At 36.8% G+C, this 21,229-nt stretch overlaps 1 protein-coding gene across 1 annotated transcript in view; it reads left to right on the top strand.

Moving 5' to 3' along the window:
- The window catches only part of FRMD5 (FERM domain containing 5), a 384,746-nt gene that overhangs the window by 122,034 nt on the left and 241,483 nt on the right, over positions 1 to 21,229 (top strand). The window lies entirely within an intron of this gene.

The following is a 21,229-nucleotide window of genomic DNA, read 5'->3' as shown; positions in this document are numbered from 1 at the left end:
CTCATTAGGTCCCAAATCTAATACTTGTTTAAGGCACTGATTTACTCATTGACCTTCATAAAATCTTTCAGTCTCCATGTTTCAATATCTATATAAATGACAGAATGATTTGTACTTTTCTCTTCAGGCTAGCATGAAGATAAAATTGAAAACATTTGTATACAAGTTTTGCAGAAGAATGACTATTTGGAACTATATAAAGTTCCAAGAAAAGTGGATGGAGGAAAATAGATTTCAAGATAATTTGTAAGCCCAGTAATTCCATTTCTGAATGTTTTCTATTTTACTTTTGCTGCTTTCTGGATTACAAAATACTTTAGGAGATGAATGTTGAAGTTTGGGGTTTACTTGCTCCCTGATAAGTGATCTGAGGCTGCCTCTTTGTTCCCAATGGACTAGAATATGTCTATATGATATTAAATAATTTTAATACATATAGACATAGCTTAAGTGTGAAATGGGAGTTTTCTGAAGGGCATTCTGTAGGCATTGTGGCATAGTGAACTGGCCTCAGGCTTAGGAGATAATGGCTTTGTGACTGATTTGGACAAATTACTTATCTCAGCACCCTAACTGGTTCTCTGAGACCATAAATTGTAGAGTAGTTAACTTTTCTCTGTTGGTAGAAGGGGTTTCCTCACTAGGCACTCCCTATGACAAAGAAATCACAGATCTTGACCCCCTCCCAAATCAACATAGAACATCTGTGAACTGTCAATTCTTAGTGTATAGATTATATTTTGACATAAATCTCTTCTAATGAGATGTCATTAAGGGATTGTGAATTGTACCAACGTACACATATTGATAAGATAATAGAGCCTCCAAAGTACCAGGTGTCTCAAAAGTTTTAGTACAGTTTTAAACTTTAATAGCCATGTTGTGTTATAGACTGGAAGATGAACACATAATTCTTTCTAGCAAAGAGAGTGAAATCCACAGAGAAAGTATGCAGTGGGCAATTAGAGAATATTACCAATCACTTTTATTAAGGATTCTTTTTCTGATCATTGAAACATAGTATTGGGATTGTTATTGGATAACAATTTGTGGCTTCTTTGTTTTCTGGAAGAGAAACTGATCTTAATTACATCTCTTAAGAGTCAGTGATGCTTTTTTTGGGTAGCAATTATGATGACTTATAGACTTCCAACATATACTATAGTAAAATATGTAATAGCTTCTTGTTCATTTTTTCAAAAAGATAGTTTGGATATTTTAAGCTGTATGTAAGGGGAAATTTTTTAAAAGAGTTAAAATCTAGAACAAGCCGTTCAAAACTAATCAGTAGGAAAATTATGTAAACTTAATTAACTAGGTCACCAAGGGAAGGACCATGGAGTATAATGAAATATTTTAGAAATGAGACAAAGAAGCCAAATTAAAACAGGGTTAGTTGCAATGCTTCCAAAAGACAGTAAGGGAATATCCTTATCCCAAAGCTCTGCACAGGGAACACTTATTGACCTTGTGCCATATTTTCAGCCTGTGTAACTGTAATAAAATCCCTTGGAGTGGCAGATGAAAATCTACATCTGAATCAACTAAAAACTTATATGGAATTAGATAGCTTCTGTTTTCATTTTTGCTTGATTGGTTTCAAGTAATAATGTATAGGTTGAGAGGATTGTTATGGGTAAGATCTATATAATTTGTTTTTTTATGCACAAATGGGCCAAAAAATTTAGCCTTGATTTATAGAAAATCTATTAGACACCGTAAGAAACAATGAATGTGAAGAATTTAGGCAAGCAATAGAAGACTTACATGAACTGATGAAAAGTGAATTAAGAAGAGCAGTGCTTAGCACGGTGCCTGGCACATGGTAGATGATTAATAAATATTTATTGTATCAAATTCAGAAATAAGCTATCAATAGATCCACGGTGACTATAGTAATGTAAATGGAAAGAGAAGAAAACAAAACTGAATGCTATTAATTTACAATGATTCAGCTTTCCTCTAGAGACTAACTGAGAAAATGTACTGCTCTTCCTGTCTTACCTGAATGAGGGACTATGGAATATCACATGTACTCTGAGGCATGTTTGACACATTGACTGATTTTGCTTAACTACTTTACGTCTCCCTCTTTTTTATTCTTTGTCACAAACACTGTGTTGATAAGGAGAGATGCATTCAGAAACAAATATTATATAAAAGCCAAAGATATCAATAAAATAAAACAAGACATCTAGTCTAGGTTTAGGTATCCCAGTTGAAGGACAGTTAAGGATCCTCTACCTAGATCTAAAATGTCAGATCTCACATATAGTGTTCTGTTGTTGTTGTTCATTCATTTTTAGTTGTGTCTGGCTCTTTGTGACCACATTTGGAGTTTTCTTGGCAAAGACACTATACTGGTTTGTCATTTCCTTCAGCTCATTTTACAGATGAGGAAACTGAGGCAAACAAGGTGAAGTGATTTGCCCAGGTTCATGCAGCAAATCTGAGGCCAGATTTGGACTCAAAAAGATTACTCTTCCAAACTTGAGGCCTAGTACTTCATCTGCTTGCTTTTTGTCTGAACCTGTGATTTCATTGGTGTAAGAATCTCCTTTTGAATAAGCTCTGTTTATTAATGCAGAATGGCACCTTTTCTGCAACTTACTGTCTTAGAGACTTTCTTTAGAGGAACTAAGAAGTTAAGTGACTCGCCCCAAGTCACTTAGATAGTATATTTAAGAAGCAGGACTTGAACCAAGTCCACGTTGTCTTAACCTTGAGGCTAGCTCTCTGTCCACCGCACCAATAATGCTTCTCATTCAGTTCATATATGCAGTTTTAAAAAATTGTTTTTATGTTTCATTTTTCTGTGCAGTTTAGGGATTTTCTTTGCGGTTTAAGGATTTTTTTTTTTGGCATCATCCTATGTATCCTTTTTGTTTTGAGAAGATTTTTATATAAAGAGAAAAAAATACATTTTCTTCTAATTAACTTCTTTTTAGAAATATTTATTATGAATTTAACATTGAACAAACATAAACACTTAAGGATGTAAAGAAGAAAGAATGTATTAAAAAGAGTATATAACCTCCCTTTGGTTCATATCTTTGAGGAACTTGGAGTAGCTAACACATTATTATTAGCACAAGAGTATTGATAATACACTTGATTCTGCATTGCTCTGTATTACAATTCATACAGAGATATTTTTTAAAAAGGAATATTTGAGTTTGCATGAATTGTTAGCAAGGTCAAAAAGTTCCCACTCTGTTGTTACAGGGTAACTCCAAAAGAAGTAGAACTCCCAAATTAATTGGGAAAAGTGTTTTCTCCCAAAACAACATTTTCTCCAAGTAGAAAGTATTAATTTAAAAATATCAAAATGAAGTTTCAGAAGTTCCTGAGAAATTATAATTGTTACAGAGATAAATGCAAGATAAAAGCAGATCCATTTTTTAAAGAGTGCATAAAGAATAATTGGATTGTCCACAATCAGATTGAAGATTGTTCCAAGCAACCAAACTGTCAACATCCCAGATAAAGTTGACATCTTTCTAGAGGGTTTGACAGTTATTGTGAAGGAATTTCAGGCATATCAGTGTTGAACTCATTCTCCTTAGAAAGAAGGAAAAAAAGAAGTCCAGATCAATAAGTGTTGGAGAGATTGAAAAGAACTTACACTACCTGTAAAGTTCACACTACCTGTAAAATGTGCAAAATGTGATCAAAAGCATTATCTTGGGTTTTTGGTACAAGATAAAGTCTACAGAAAACATTTCATCATCAACATTGCTATCCAAGAGAATGCCTCACTTGTTGAAATCAGACACAGTGAGCCTAGGTGTTGCTTGTGCTTTTCCTCAAGCACAAAAATATGGCTGATTTTTTCAAGGAAATTATATTGAGCATCTATCAAACTCAGATGCCCTGGTCCAGCAGTCTACAACAGTAAAAACAGGGATATAAGGAAAATTTTGGGTGGCCATCTATATTTTGGAGAAAAGCACAGACTGAGAATAAGTTAGAAATTTGCACTGCTGCCAGAGATAGTGCCCTGAGAACTCAACACTTACTCAGATGTTACAAAAATATTTTTGGTAGGGTGGCTAGGTGGCGCAGTGAGTAGAGCACCAGCCCTGGAGTCAGGAGGACCCGAGTTCGGATTTGGCCTCAGACACTTAGCACACATGCACAAAAAAAAATCTAGCTGTGTGACCTTGGGCAAGTTAGTTAACCAAAAAGCAATATATATATTTGGTAAAAGAAAATAGAATTTTAGGTATATGCTTTTTAGAGCATCAGGTTTTGAACACACAATGATAGAACCTTGAAGCTGCTTCTGATAAGAGGTGGAGTTTTATACCTATACACATAAAAAAAAATTTCTCCAAAGCCATATATTTTTGTTTCATTGATGGCTTTTTTAAAACTAACACAGCAATTTGCCAATATGTACCACCCTGACACAGAGCTTTCCCATGTAACAAAGAAAAATAATTAAACTGATGAACACAGCATGTGTGATATTTTGCATCCACAGTCCTCTCAACTTCAAAGCTATAATTGTGTAACTCTTTCAAAATTAAACACTAAAAGTTTCAGAAGTACACGGGAAATGACAAACATTTAACATTTCTTGTAGAAAAAAAATAAGCTGAAAAGGGTAAACTGCAAGAGATACGGTGAAGGTAAAAATGGCAAAGATTTGGCAACTGATGGGATGCATGGAATGAGGGAGAGTGAAAAGTCCAGGATAATGCCAAGATTGTCAACCTTGGGCACTGGAAGGATGGTGGTGCCTTCAATGGAAATGGGGAGGTCAAAGGGAAAGATAATGACTTCAGTTTTAGATGTGTTTTGTTTAAGGTGTCTCTAAGACATTGAGGTTGAAATGTCTGATACACAGCTGTCCAGGATTGAAGTTTGGGGGAAAAGACGAGAACGGAGTATATAGACCTGGGAGTCATTTGCACAGAGATGATAGTAAAACCCATGGGAGATGATGAGGTTACCAAGAGGGAGAAGAGGAAGACTACCTGGGAAAGAACCTTGGGGAATGGCCACAGTGAGAGGACATGGGCCAGCATAGGAGCTTGAGAAGGAGGGATCTATCATGTAGGGCTGAACCAGGTGAGAGTAATGTCATGGAAACCCAGAGAGAAGAGAATGTCTGAAAGCAGAGAGTAGTCAACTGTCTGTCAAAAGCAACACATAAGTCAAAAAAGATTTGGATTGAGAGAGCAGGTCATTAGATTTTGCAACTAAAAGATCATTGGTTTGGAGGGGAACTTTATAATTGTGTGATGAGGTTAGAAACTAGATTGCAAAGGGTTGAAGGGTAAATAAGAGAAGAAGGGGATGTGAGGAATAAAGTTTGGCAGAGAAAGGGAGGGGAGATAGAAGATGATATAAGGAAGTTTTGTTTGTATTTTGGAAGGATAGGAGAGATGTGAGTGTGTTTGAAGGCCAGGAAGGAAGAAACCAGATTACAGGGACAAAGTGAGAATTTGAGAGGCAAGGTGAATGTTAGTGGAGGCAACCTTTTGGAGAAGAGGAGAAGGGATGGGATCAAGTATACATGTAAAGGGATTGGTTTTGGCAAAGGGGAGTGCCACCTCTTTGTTGGCGATTAGGGGAAAGGAGAAATTAGGAGATGATGTCAAGGGATTTTGAGATGAAGAGAGGGAACTCCTATTGAATGGCCTTATAATAAGAGGCAAGGTCTTTAAGAGGATTTGTGAAAAATACTTCATTTCTATAGAAAAGAGATAAATGTGGTTAAAACATTGAAAGCAGGATTTTTTTTTTTTACTTTGTAAGGATCCTAGTAGAAAATACTCAGCTATTTACCATTATCCTGGCATTTCAATTCTCTACATATCCTGGTTGATTACCTTGTTTTACAGGCAAATAAATGGGTCAGGTTGGGTTTTATAGGTTTTAAAATCTAGTACATTAATACGTGTTAGAAAATAAACCAGACCATAATATTTGACTCTATGGGTTGCCATTCTTTGGTATTTAAGACTCCTAAAGCATGGTAGCTTTTGGTCTTTCCTCTAGTCAGTGTCTAGTACAACATGGGGCTTTTCAGATGACAATCATGTCACTCCCTGCTCAGAAAACTTCAATGGCACTTTATTGCCTGTAGAATAAATTAACTCCTTAGTCTTCCATTTAAACCCACCCACAATCTAGCTCTCATCTACTGTTTCAGTCATATTTCATATTATGCCTTTTTTTAAACATTCTTGCCAAACTGTCCTGCTGACTTTTCTCAAATTCAGCTTTCCCTTTCCTATCTCCATGTGTCTCCATGCCTGGAACACATCTTTTCTCAAATGTATATCACATATCCATTCTAGAGATCTTAGAATCCTTAGATTCCTTCTAGGCTTAACTCAGAATCTATTTCCTCACTGAAGTCTTTCTTGATTCTTCCCAGGTGCTACTGTTCTCTCCTTCTTCAAAATGAACTATATTTATTGTTTGACTGCATGTACCCCTCCCCAATTGAATCTGAGTTCCTTGAGGGAAGGGATGATTTCATCTTCTAGCTCTATGTCTTCAGTGCCTTGTGCATAGAAGATATTTTAGTAAATATTTATTGAATTGTATTATATATGTTGTTCCCATCGCCTGCTTGGGGGAAAAGTCATTGTCAAAACAAAACAAAAAAAAAGGCTGAATCAAAGACTAAATTTGTTTTTTGTTTGTGGGATTTTTTATACAGAGACTATTTTGAATATTAGTTATTCACATATAATGCTATACTAGGAAATACACAAGTAAAATAATCATGGTCTTTGCCTTCTGGGTGTTTATTAAATTTTATAGTATCTAATATTTACTGAAATCCTCCTCTGCTTTCTGATCATGCTGTGGAGATAATCCTGTCCATGAAAGCAGAATGTGAACTCTTATTACATCATTCCAAATTGGAAAAGCTTTAGGTAAGATACCAGAAGTAGACTATTTGGGCTGTTTTTATTTACAAAGGAAACCAATTCTGCTGAAATATAGTTATCAAAATATTTTTAAAAACAGGTTCATAGACCCCAGGTCAAGAACCTTTACTCTAATCTGTTTGACTCTGTGTCACTGCATCTACCAGACACAGAACTGGTATGGCATTGGGGGAGAGGAGAGTATCTCTCTAATATGCTAATAATGGGTACTCTTCATGAATTAAACTTCCCATCCACCCCCCCCCCCCCCCCAACTGGCCTGCTGTTTCTTCAGCTCCTTTGACTGGTGCCCTAGATTTCACCCTTTGGAGTGACCTTTGACCACCACCAAACACTTTCCCCAGGTTTCCTTCTCATGGGGTGCAGGGGAACCCATCTATAAGCCACTTATGCTACTAAGGACATGTACCGTTTGGGGCATATGGATTCAAATGGCAGGGGGGATTTAATGGTTAAGGCAATGCCTGCCAGCTACCACTAACCCCTTCCAATCTTGGACACAGTTATAGGTGTCTTAAGTCCCTTATCCTTCACTGCCCTCCATTACATTACAGCCTTTAAAAGTTCCTTTTGTTGCGATGAACTGGAAAGTTTGCTACATTTAGTTTTAGAGGATCTGAATTCCAACCTTGCTCTGCCACTTGCTAGTTATGTGACCTTCAGTAAATTGCTTAACTTTTCTGGGCCTCAATTTCCTCACCTGCCAAGGAAGGTCACTTTGGGGACCTCTAAGGTCCTTTCCATCTCCAAATCTATGGTCTTAGATTTCTTACTGTCCTCTTCCTTCCTTCTTGCGGTATTCACTGAAACCTATCTTATTCTTGAAGATACCATATCTTTTGGAACCCTATCCAAGGCTACCTGCTCCTTCCCTCACACATCATGACACATATAACTAGAAAGAGAAATGGACATATGTCCTCTGTTACCACTTTCAGACTTTTCTTTGCCACTGACTCAGCAACCATTTTTCCTCCTATAAAATTCAGTGCATCCTTTCTAGCTTGTCATTGCTGTCATCTGTGGGCCTGCAGGTCACTCTCCATCCTCCTCAATAAATTAAATGACTATTTTACTGTTTTCTTTTTCATCCCAACTTCTGACTTCCTAGTCCCTCAAACTATTCAGCTTCTATGAGTCTAACTCCAACCCACTTCATTCATACTCAGATGGGATTTTATTTTGGGATCCTCAGTATTATTTTGTGCATTTAAAAGCAATATTCTGGGGGCAACTAGGTGGTGCAGTGAATAGAGCACCAGCCCTGGAGTCAGGAAGACCTGAGTTCAAATTTGGCCTCAGACACTTGATACACCTAGTAGCTGTGTGACTTTGGGCAAGTCACTTAACCCCAAGTGCCTTGCCTTCCCCCCTCCAAAATAAATAACTAAATAGATATATAAATAAAAGCATTATTCTGAGAAGAGGTTCATAGGCTTCACTAGACTGCCAAAGGAGTTGTTCCCCTATATTAGAAGATTTGGTTACAGTGGTTCTATTAATTGCTTGATTTTTTTTTCTTTTGGAATGGACCTTCCATTTCATTGGTGCAGGAAATTCCCTTTACAAATCAATGCATATTGGTATTTGCTCAGAAAATTATCATCACAGAGTTTCTTGAGGGGAGGGGTTACTGAAAGGTTAAGTTACTTGTTCAGGATGTCTCAGGTAAGACTTGAACCCAGGTTCTCTTAATTCTCTGGAGGGCCCATTACCAATTAGAACATGCTGCTTCTTTTTTATGTCCATGGGGGTAAAAGGTTCATTTTGTCATTCTTTAAAGATATAACCTGAGAAAATGTGTGTGTGTGGGGGGTGCACACACGCATGGGTGCTGTGACTTACAATTTTTTACATTATATTTTCTTATACTGTATTCATAGATAGATCAGTATGTAGAAAGGATGCTTAAAGACTTCAAAGACTGGTTTTTTAAAAAGTCAGTGCCTAAAATATCTGGGAAATGTTTAAGAATGGCTTATACATGTGAACACATGCCCTTTGCCAGGGGCTGAAAGTCATTCAGACCTAGAAGGCCCTGCTGAGTACGTGCTGGCTTGGCTGTCACTGCCTAAGACAATTTGATCACATTCCCTGAATCATCTGAACTTCTCCTTCCTTTTCCCTCCCTCCCTCTTCTCTGCTTCCTTCTTCCTTTCCTTTCCTTCCCTTTTTTCTTCCCTTTCCTTTTCTTCCTCCTCTCCCCCCCCTTTTTCTCTCTTTCATTCCTCATACATAGGGGTTGTTTGTGGCACTTGACCTTTGATTGAAGTTTACTTTTTCATAGGATTATAAATTTAGAACTGGAAGGGACTTAGTGATCATCTACTCTGTTCCCCTTCCTTATTTTTCAAATGAGGAAGTGAGGCCAGAAAGTAACTTTCTAATAGATACTATTTACTAAACATCAAATTTAATGTAGCCTGCTAGATGGTCTATTAATATAATGAGGTAGAGTCCCCTGCTCCTTTAGAAGGTTGCACCATTATCCTTGTTATACCTCTAGGATGACTCTTTTGAAAAGTTCACAAAATTCCAGTGTTATGATGGGGGGAGAGAAATGGTTGGTGGGTCAACAAGGTACTTTGGGCTTACATGGACTGAGATTATACCCAGGTCCAGACCTCAAAGTCAGGTTCTTTCTCTAACTCTCACCCTACTCCAGATTAACTCCAGTGAAATCTCTAAGACGAAGTTTAGGTATGATTCTCTCCTAGAGATTCCCCCCCAAAATAAGTAATAGGATATCTTCTCAAAATGGTGCTCACCACTCAATATAGCTATCAGGTATAGTACAACTATTTATTTCACCCTGCATAAAATGCATAAACAACTTCAGGAAACAAAATACTCAAATAAACATTACACTCAATTATGTTTCCTCTTCTTCTTCCCCTGGGGAACCATGGAACTCTTGTGGGACAGCTGGACAGATATTTTTCATTCCTCTCAGACATGTGCTTTCTAAACAAATGTCCTGGCCAACAGGAGCATATCTTTCCTTAGCCCTTCTGGTACAGGAAGATCCTGGCAGTGTTACTAATTTCCTCTAAGCAGTATGCTTAGAAGGAAATGTCCTATTGGGCAGACTTTACCTGTTTCGGGAGCACAGAAACTCAGTATTGCAATAAGGAGTAACTGCCAAGGCCAAAAATACCCTTTTCTATGAATTGCTAGTCAGAAAGAGGAAATAAAAGATAGAATAAGGCAGCCAAGGACTCAGGCTTTCCTAGGCATGTTCATCTCTCTTATTGCCATATACAGTTGCAAGTTGGCATTGCACCTTGGGGGGGGGTAAAAATGGGGAGATGAGGGGGTAAATACTAGTTTGTTGGAAGTTTGAGAGGGGAAAGAGCACTGGAAAAGAGGCTCAAAGTAGAAGGGTCCGAGAGACACTTGACTATCTCCATTACTCCTTACTGGTTCTAGAGAGGGAGGATTTCTTCAACTAGATCTTGTTCTGAGAATGCTCTTAACTCTCTGGTGTCAATCAGAAGATATAACTTAAGTGACTAGGGACCAGTCAGGAGTCTTGTGTCATCTCAATAAGATGCTAAGTTGAATGTCCAGCTCTCTGAGAGGTATCTCATTCTGACACAGGTCTATTGCCTAGAATCTCATCCATTTGATTGGGGGACCCATCCAGTTGACCAGGAGTTCATTTGATCTCAGCTTCACTAGAAGGGCAAATGCCAGCATTGTAATGATCAAATGAGATAATATATGTAAAGTACTTGACAAGCCTTAAAGTACTACATAAATGTCAGCTATTATATTATGGAAATGTCAGTCTCTCAAAATTCAGTCTATGTGTAGAGATAGAGAGATGATCTGGTCTCTGAATTCAGAATACCACCAGCTTATTACCACCTTTCTGTCTCAGTAACTGAAATTTCCATTTAGGGCTTGACAGTTCTCACTGGGGATTTCAGTTCTGAACATCATATTGCACAAGAAGTAATTAGAAAAAAAAAAAGAATGGATTACCACCTTGGTGTTAGGCCATACTAAGATCACCTTGCAATTTTTACTGATTAAAGTGATGAATTGTTGTTGTTCTTTGAAATAGACGTAAAGTAATGATTTTTTTTATTAATCCTGTATGTTAGATCTTGATAAGTTAATACCAGTTTCCTTCTGAAGCATATTCAAGTTCACCACTGATATAGATGATGCCATTGCCTGTCATCCTTGACTTATTTTTCTCCCCAGGGAGGTTGTTCCAGTACAATGAACAGAGGAAATATTTTAAGGAAGGGGTGAATTGAGGCAAGAGTAACTATGATTTTAGATGACCTAAGGTTTCCCAGTAGCAGTATACATCCTGGAGCAAATCTATGGTAGCCAAATAGATGAATGACAAATGACATTTCTGGGAGGAGACATGATGAGTGGAATTGAGTTTCCTAGGGAGAACTGTGGTCCATTGTCAAAAATCACATCTTTCAAAATCTCGGCTAGTGAGACAGAGAGAAAGCTGGAAAAGTTTGGAATCATTCTGAGTTCGAAGATGATTTTATCACTTTATTTTTCCTCTAAGTTCTTTGTATGTGTCAGAATGTGTGTTTCTACTAGCCCTGTGTTTTCGCACTCCCAGGAAGTGAATAATTGGATTTGGAGTCTTGGACCTCCATTTCCTTCTACTTCATCAATCTTTATTTGCATGTGGAAATCCTTTCATACAGAAAACTATCAGATAAAAAATATAAAGGAGAGCATAACTGTGCTTATTTATTTATTTCTCTTAACTTCCATTCTTGTCAAGAAAGATTTAAGCACATAAGGAATTGTGTCACACTTTGGAGAGGGACAGAAATGAAATTACCCCTGACCTCAAGAAGACTACATTTTACCGGGGTGGGGGGGGGATATAAAATGTACACAGATTCAGAAAATACAAAGTAATTTCATGAGGGAGAAACTACTTATGACTGGGGGATTGAGGCTTCTTGTAGGAGGTAACAACTGACCTGAAAAATGAATAAAGATAAAGATTCTGAGAGGAGCTAGTGAGGAGGGAGTATATTCTGGACAAGGAAGGTATAGCATAAAGACACAAAGGTAGGATACCAGATACTAGATTTGGTGACTAACTAGTATCCCTTCCACATTGCAAGGGTTTGGGTGTGGTGGCCTGGTGATCTGGAAAATCCATGTAAAACAGTTTAGCCCTCCTTTGGTACCAGAGAAAAAGACTGAATTTTTTTCTTTTATGGGGTGTTTAAAGGACCTTATTGTAAAATTTGGGTTAAGTATTTGGTCATAGCCTCTGTGTCATCTGCTGGCCTTCATGTGTCATCTAGGGCTTCCGCAAAACTCCCCCCAAATTCCTGTTTGATTTCTTATGCTGACCTATGATATATCAAAACCATGATGGGGAAAGTTGTGGTGTTGAAGGGATAACTGTAGTTTAATTTGACTGGAACACAGAACATATGAAAATGTGTGCAAAGGTTGTGAACGGGAGTAAATTTTGCCAATTTGACAAGGTTAAAAGGTGGACCTTTGTTTTGGACTTTGATGGGTACAGATATTTCCACTGATTGAGTTGAGTCAAGATTTTTATAGTTCTGAGCTGCAACCTGGGCCAAGAAAAAGTGGGCAGACAGATTGGTCATGGCTCCAGAGGAAGATGCAGAGAAAGCAGAAACTTCTTAAGCCCAGAGACAGCAGCTGCAAAAGATCTGAGTTGCCTGCTATCCGAATACATAAGGAGCTAGAGCAAGCCCAAGAATTTTTGCCAGTTGATCACTGCCCACACCGATTCTATCTCTTCTGCCAAAAGACTTGGCCAAAATATTGGAAACTAAGGAGGGGGGGGTGTCCTCCCTCTAAAGAAAGGCTAAAGAAATTGTGGAATAGAAATGTAATAGAATGTTATTGTGGCATAGGAAATGATGAACTGGACATTTTCAGAGAAAACTGGAAGATTTTTATGAACTGATGGAGAATGAAGTTAACAGAACCAGAAGAACAATTTATTTAATGAAGATATTATAGAAAAAGACAAACTTTTTAAGACTTTAGAATTATGATCAATACAGTTATAAGCCACGAGTTCACAAGAATGAAGATGAAACACTTTGCTGACCTTCTGACAGAGTTGAAGAACTTAAAGTGAAAAAAGAAACTTACTTTTTAGGATATGACTGTCATGGGGATTTGTTTGGTAGTCTAGGTAGATATGCCTTGAGGGATTTGGGTTTTTTTTTTATTTATTTTGTTTTTTTATTTGCTAAACAAGGGAGGGAAATAATGAAAATTATAAGAGTAATAAAAATATATTTGGTACAAGACAAAATTGTTTACTTCTTCGCCATTGTCACATCTGAGGCTAAGAATAATAGAAGGGTTGAGAATTTGATCCCTTGGGGACTATGCCAATGTATAGGCTTCACTAGCTAGAGACCTGTATCTCTTGTCTCAGCTGTCTTAGGATCTCTCCTTCAAACCTCTGGGAGATCCATTTTTTTCTTTTCATGGTCCCAGGTTGTCATTCACATCTATAATAACCTGACTTAGCCAAACTATCACAGGAATTTGAGAACTCAGCCAATGGGGACCTATCAGGGAGATATAATCAAAGTCGGAAGCTATTATTCACCTTTTATCTTTGTTCAGTTGCCTAGGCTTGCCCCTGGACATCCATTTTGGAGCCAGATCAATGAGATAAAGAATTGGCATTTTATCTTAGAGGTAACAGGGAGTCAGTTTTTTTTTCAGTAGGGTGACTTGATCAGACCCATGCCTTAGGAAGATTATTTTTGGCATCCAGTGTGAAAGAAATGCACTCCAAGTAAATCTGTAGCAAACAGATTTGAAGGGAACTGATTTATGTTATTTCTTTAATGACTACCTACACATCAAATCCCAAAATGTCTTCTCAAGCCTTTTTTCTCCTTGATCCCCATGATACATTTGGTACTGTTGACTTCTGTGACTCCAGTCTGTTGAATGCTAGGTCAAACACGAGATACCTGTATCTCATATAGATTTGTTTAGGAAAGGGATTTTAGGCGGTTTTATCCCTTGTAAAATTTACTTCCAGTCACAGGTATATGAAGTTGTTGTTTCAGTTGTGTCCAACTCTTCATGACCCCATTTGGGGTAAAGATACTGCAGTGGTTTGCTATTTCTTTCTCCAGCTTATTTCACAGAGAAGGAAACAGAGGTAAACAGAGTTAAGGGACTTGCCCAGGGTCCCACATCTAATTAGTGTCTGAGATTGTATTTGAACTCATGTCTTCCTGACTCTAAGTCTAGTACTCAGTCCATGGCACCACGTAGCTCCTCTCTATATTAGGTAGATAATATCTTTTATGTCTTCCTCACCCTCTTTTACCCTACACCAACTCCAGCATCCTCTCACCCCTCCATATTAGTCTATCTCCTGGGCCTGTAAGGAACTTACATTCACCTTACTCACCTTTGGCTTGTTAGCATGGAATTATTATTGTCTGTGTTGTCTGTATATTCATCATGTGGAATGTCTTAGATCATGGGCACTAAAGAAGATAATGGACAATGTCTGTTTAAGAAGAGAATACTAATGAGTCTCTAATGATGATGAAATGCTCTGTCTCAGTGGTAGACTGAGATTCAGGCAGTTTATACCCTAAAATGTTTGATGAATTGGTAATTGAGATTCTGTTAGGTTCCAGGTAAAGGAGATTGTTTTCAGTTTTCTGAAATTTTTACTTATGAATCTGTACCAAACTATGTCCCAGGAACATCTCAAACCAATCAGAATGATCATTAAGGCTAGAGAACCTCCCTTCTCTCTCTGGAGTAACTGACACGAATCTGGTCTGGATTGAAAGAGGTGCCTCTGTTAATTCCACCTCACCTCCACTCAAAACTTAACATGATCTTGACTCTGACCTGCCTTTGTAGGAGTAATGATCCCTCATTCTCCAGAGTTGCTCTTGGAAATTAGGGCATTGACTGTAGATACCTAAAGACCGTGTATTGGGAATACTTGATACTCTGGTGACACATAATGTGTGGTGTGGTAGAAAGACTACTGGTTTTAGTATCAGGAAACCTGGTTCATGTCCTGGCTCTAGAACTTACTAACATGTGACATTGGACAAGGTACTTCAAAGGTACTTCTCTGGGTTTCATCATCTGTAAAGATTATTTAATCTCAGTTCCTCATTTTAAAGGCTCCTTCCAAATCTAATGTCATATGATTTTATGACTATATATAAGTCATAGTTTAAAAAATGCCAGAGGAAAATATCCCTTCAGAATACATCATGTGTGTATGTATGTATGTATATTTGTGTGTGTGTATATATTTTCCTCACCAACCATACTTAAGAAAAAATCTGAGCAAACTTCCTGTAGTGTAAAGGACTCTGTATTTGCTCCTTTAATAGCCCCTTTAATATTGGTATGTCTAACTGGCCTACCTCCCTCAGTGATAGAAAATTTAGTCAAGATGAAGTCAGGTCAACAACTATTTATTAAATGCCTGTTGTGTTGAAGATTGAAGGTAAGGAAGGCCATTGTTGTAAGGTCTAAGGTTCCTAGCTCTCAATCCTAAAAATAAAAACTATTTGTTAACCAATTGACTAAGGTTACAAAGATAAAAAATCCTATTTAACAAATAATAAAATATCTGATTATATATAGTGGGATTATTCCATGTCCCAATTGCAGTCTATGCTAATACTTGACTGCCATGGACATGACAAATCCCATTAGATGAAAAATAATATATAACAGAGATATTCACAAATCCCTGGCCATTTCTCAATTTACTTAAGGAAAGTACTGTCTTTTTGGTACTATATTTAAAAACAGTAATTATAGTTAATATCTATAGAATGTGGATAGTTTAAATAAACTATCATTTGCTTGTGTGTATAAGCTCAAAGGAGCAAAGATTGTGTCTCAAATTCAGGGCAGTGCCAGGATAAGAGCAAAAACTGGAAAATAGTGTGTATTAGAAGGTTAGAGGGGAATCCAAGATTTAACTGAAAACCTGGCTTTATAACTACATGGTATTTTAATGTAATGTCAGCCCCTGGAGGGCAGGTACCATGTAATTTTATATAGCAACATAACTTTTCTGCCTCATGAGAGGCAGAAAAACTTTGTTAAAATCTTGAATAACAAAGGGAAATTGAGAATTCAATCAATGATTTGGGTAATATGGTCTAAAACCATTGTCTGATATATTCAATATTTAGTAATTCATTCAAAAAACATGTATTTGCTCAGGGAACTTTGAAAAGGCAAGAAAATCAGCCTTAGTCAAAATGTGCACTCCTAGTTCCACTTTAAGAGCAGTATTTTGACATCTACACTGGACGCCATTTTGATAATTAGCTACATAATGTGAAAATCATGTAGCTATTATTATTTAACTGGCTTCAGTATGTATTACTTTCAATGAATGAAGATAACTTATTTTATAAGATGGCATGGTCTGGTCTTGTTTGTGCAGATGCCCCTTATTTTCCTCAGGAATCTTTTATTTTTTGTTATCTAGATGATAGTTCTCCTTTTTGTTCTATTGTACATGGCTGATCAGTATTATAATGAATGGCATTTGAGCAGTGTGGTGCAATGGAAAGGTCTCTGCATCTGGAATCAGAGGATTTTGTCCCCCATTCCATAATTTACTATGTATGTGACCTTGAGCAAGTAACTTAGTCTGATGTGAATTCACATGTAAAATGAGGGGCTTGGACAAGATGGCCTCTCAGGTTCCTTTCTGCTCTAAATCTGTGATCCCATCTATTGCAAACTAGGACCTCAGCTTTAAGGACAAATATCAATCACTTCCAATCTGTTCTCACTTGAAAAGGTTATTATGTATTCAAGGTAGGAGTTTGTGAGTCAATTCCTAGATAATGCTCAGAATCTAAACAGAGATACTGTGAGTTAAGAAAAGGTTAAATCTGAAACATATTTATGTTTCATATGTTTCATATTTTTCAATATGAAAATAGGGGAGGTGAGGAGGATGAAGAAACCAATTACCTTAGGGCTATTCTTGTTTGGAGATGCAACTCACTGAGGCAGAGGAAGAATCAGAAAGTAGGCCTGTGTATGTGAGTGTGAATGCATGCATGCGCATCATGGCGCACCTGAGGCCACTTTGGGTTTGTGAGGCCAACTGGCAGCTGCTTAGTTGATTTCAGGAACATTCTATCTTGTTCCTCCCCTTCTCTTTCCTCTCTACACCTCTGTCTCTCCTGTCCTTTGCATTTTTCTCCCTCTCTCATTCCTCTCCCCCACCCAATCTGGGGACACACTTGCTCTTCTTGCTTCGGTTGCAGAAGCTCAGAATTAGGGAGAGAATGATTGAAAGGTATTGAGTTAGCCAAGAAAAAACAGAGAACCAAGAGTGGGCTGCAAAAATAGCCAATGATATCAAATAAATGAGATTGAGACAAATAATTTTCACCATTTGTAAATTATTTAATCCAAAAACACCCGGAAAGTCTTTATAGAAATAATGCCTGCTAGTTGAACAAAAAAATGCTTACCACGAATGTAATAAAGAGGAAAAGCATGTGTAAGCTAAAAATGACCCATGGACATCTGAAAAAAGACTGTATTCCTGCAAATATCTGTGCTATGGCCTCAATTGGGGTTTGAGTGCGCACATTGTTTTACCCACTTGTCAACTCAAACTTCCCAGTTGTCCATACTAGCTGGAAGAGGCTAGTTTCTTTTTTCTTTCTTTTTCTTTTTTTTTACCCTGAGTGGAGATGAGAAAGTTTTGATCTCTTGCCAAGTGGAGTAATGGTGCGTTTGTTGAAAAGATAAATTGAGGTCTAAATTCATTTGTCCTTATACTGTGCGAAGATTTTTTTTTTTTTTGACTGTTTCAGGCTGAAACACACTCGCCATCTCACAGTCTCTGAGGATGAAAAATCTAGAAAAGAATGGAGTGGAGAGGATCAAGGACACATACAGAGGGATTTGCATTGGTAAAAAGAAGAGCCATTTCCTTTTCAAAGATGGGAGAAACAGAGTAGGGAGTGATGTAAGGAGTTTAAGATGAACATAGTTAAGGAAGAGAAAGATTTTTTTGCAATGGGAATTCTGGCAGCACCAGCTATTCCCTATTCCTCCCACCCCCACCCTCCATCCTCTTTAAGTATACCAGCTGAAACACATGATTAACAACTTGGAGCCAGGGTAGCAGGGGGAGGACAGAACCCAGCTGTAGCACCCCTGCCACCCACAGCCACACTAGGGATGCAGCCAGGAGTATCTACAGCCCTACATCCCTAGCCTTTGACCAGCAATAATACCTCTTGGAGACTGTTAGTGTTATCATTCACCTGAACTCATTTACTATACTTATGACTACCAGTCTTCCAACAAACTGTTTCCCTCCCTATCCCTTTATTATTTGATCACAAGTCACTTAGGAGCTATACATCTAAAAACCTCAACTAAATACCAAAACAGAAAATTTTAAAATTAAAGAAGAACTAAAATGGAAAACATAAAAGGGGGGTTGATCACGAAAATTGGAGCTTTTTTTAAAAGAATGAAATAGACCAACAGCTAATTTAATTTTTTTAAAAAGAAGAAAACTAAATTTCTTCTATGAAAAACAAAAAAGGAGAATAAACAACAGTTGAAAGGAAATTATAAATTGTTTTGCTCAGTCACATGACAATAAAATGGATAAATTGGATTAATTGGATGAATATTTAAATATAAAACATTAAGATTAGCAGAGCAAGAAACAGAAAATTTAAATAACCCAATTTGAGGGGGAAAATGTTGAAAAACTATAAATGAACTTCCGAAGGAAAAAGCCCCAAGGCTAGATGGCTTTGCAAGTGAATTCTATCAAATATTCAAAAAACAACTAATTCTAATATTATGTAAACTGTTTGTAAAAATAGAAAAAGAAGACATTCTACTAAATTCTTTTTATGATATGAATATGATCTTGGAACCTAAACTGGAGAAAGGAAAAGTTAAGAAATGTATAAGTCATTGTCACTAATGAATATTAGTACAAAAATATTAACACAGAAGCTATAGCAACATATTGAGAAGATTAAAACTGAGTTAGATTTATACCAGGAATTTAGGGACCACATTAATGACAATAACAATAGAAGCTACATAATTATATCTATATCAATATATTCCCAAAAAGTTTTCTACACAATATAACACCAACTTCTATTAAAAACACTAAAAGCACAGGACTAAGTGAGCCTTTTCTTAGTATGATAAATAATGCCTATCTGAAGAGACCTCTAAAAAAGGTCTTTCCATTTAAAACAGGTTTAAAGGAAAAAATGTCCATTATCAGTATTATTTCATTTAGAAAGGCTAACTATAGAAAAAAGACAAGAAAAAATATTGAAGGAGAAGCAGAGACAAAGAGAAAACAGACTATTGCTTTTTGTATGATGGTTTGTTTAGAGAGCTCTAAAGATTCAATTAAAAATTAATCGGAACAATTAATAACTTTACCAAAGTAGCAGGATATAAAATAAACACATTTAATCATTAACTTTGCTGTATATGATCAACAAAACCCAACAGGAAGAAATAAAGATCAAAATAACTAGAGGCTATATAATATATTTGAGAATCTACCCAGGGAGACACGCATGGGAACTGTATTACTGTAAGTACAAAATATCTCTAAGGAAAAAGATAGACCAAATAATTGAAGAAATATTAATTGTTTGTGTTTAGGTCAATCTAATACAATAAAAGTAATAATGCTACATAAAATAATTTATCTAATTCATGTCATACCAAAAGACCACTTGATTGACTAAGAAAAATAATAATAAAATTGATCAGGAGGAACAAAAGGATAAGAATCTCAAGAAAAATAATGAAAAAGGTGGGAAGGAAGGGAGCTTAGCTGTAGCATAGCTCAAACTATTCTACAAAGTAAATATTCATCAAAACTATATGGAACTATTAAAAAATAGAAAAGTTGGTCAGTGGAACGGATGAAATATACAAACACAGATCCAAATGTCCCAATTTTACTCAAAGACACCACCATTCTTCTAGTCTTCCAGGTTCATAATATTGGGTTTATGCTTGACTCCTCACTCTTCCTCGCCCCCTCATATCCAGTCAGTTGCCAAATCTTGCAGTTTCCACCTCTACAATATCTTTCATATCTAACCCCTTCTCTTTATGTCTGAAGCTACCATCTTGGTTTAGGTCTTCATCATCCCTTTCCTAGATTATTACAAAATCCTCCTGATTGGTTTGTTCGCCTCAAGTCTCCCCCTACTCAATATTGCAGCCAAAATGATTTTCCTTAAGTGCAGATCTGATCAGGAGGGGCAATGATTTCTTTGCCTCTTGGATAAAATATAAATATAAATTCTTCTGTTATTTAAAGCCTTTTTTAACCTGCCCACAAACTATCTTTCTAGCCTCTTCATATATTACTCCACCTCTTGTACTCTGAAATCTAGGTAAAATAGTGTTTTGTCTTTTCCTGACACCAATCCTCCATCTCTTATCTCTGTCTACTATGCTCAGAATGTATTCCCTCCTTACCTAATACCTCAGAGATCTCTCTTCCTTTAAGATTAAGCTCAAACAGCACTTTTTACATGAAGCTTTTCCTAATGTCTATGCTCAGCTTCCCTCTATTCTAAACTACCTTGTATTATATTTATTTTGTATATGCCTATAGATATATATATATATGGATTTCTTATCTCCCCCATTAAAATGTAAGCTTTTTAAATGTCTTTACATTAATTATTTTATTCTTTGCATCTGTAGTCCCAGCTCTTAGTACAATACTTGACTCAGTGTTAAATCTTGCAGCAAGCATTTATTAAACACCTACTGTATTTTTGCATATTATGCTAGTGACTTCCTGATTTTTTTGTTTCATCTTACTTAGAAGGTTAGAAGAAGATATAACCATTAAATCAATTCGGAATTTGAATTCTAACCAGGGTCTAAAATAGACTCTTAATGAATTATAATATAATTATATAGTGTAGTAGAAAGGACATTGGATGGCCAGCTCATTCTCTTCCAGCATTGATTATGCTCTTTCTCAGTTGGAACACAAATCCTTGAACACGCATTAGTGTGACATAGAAGAATGTGACATGCTAGTCTGTGATGTCCTACAAGGCTAAAAATACTCAGAGCTGTCCACTAGAATATATGTATAATGGTCATAAACAGACTCTGATTTCAGAGCTTTCTGAATTTGACTAAATTAGCCGTGGCAGTAAATTTCCATATTGTCTTGTGAAGTTAATATGCTTATTCTTCCCACCCCAGGAGAGCTAGGTAAGCTCCATAAGCTTCAAAGTCCCCAATCTGAA

Source organism: Petaurus breviceps, unplaced genomic scaffold, assembly GCF_028583685.1.
Source record: "Petaurus breviceps papuanus isolate PSGF00001 unplaced genomic scaffold, PetGlider_PUasm1.0 77, whole genome shotgun sequence".
Lineage (NCBI taxonomy): Eukaryota > Metazoa > Chordata > Mammalia > Diprotodontia > Petauridae > Petaurus > Petaurus breviceps.
The sequence above is the reverse complement of the archived record's forward strand: the minus strand, read 5'-3'. Positions and strand labels throughout refer to the sequence as shown.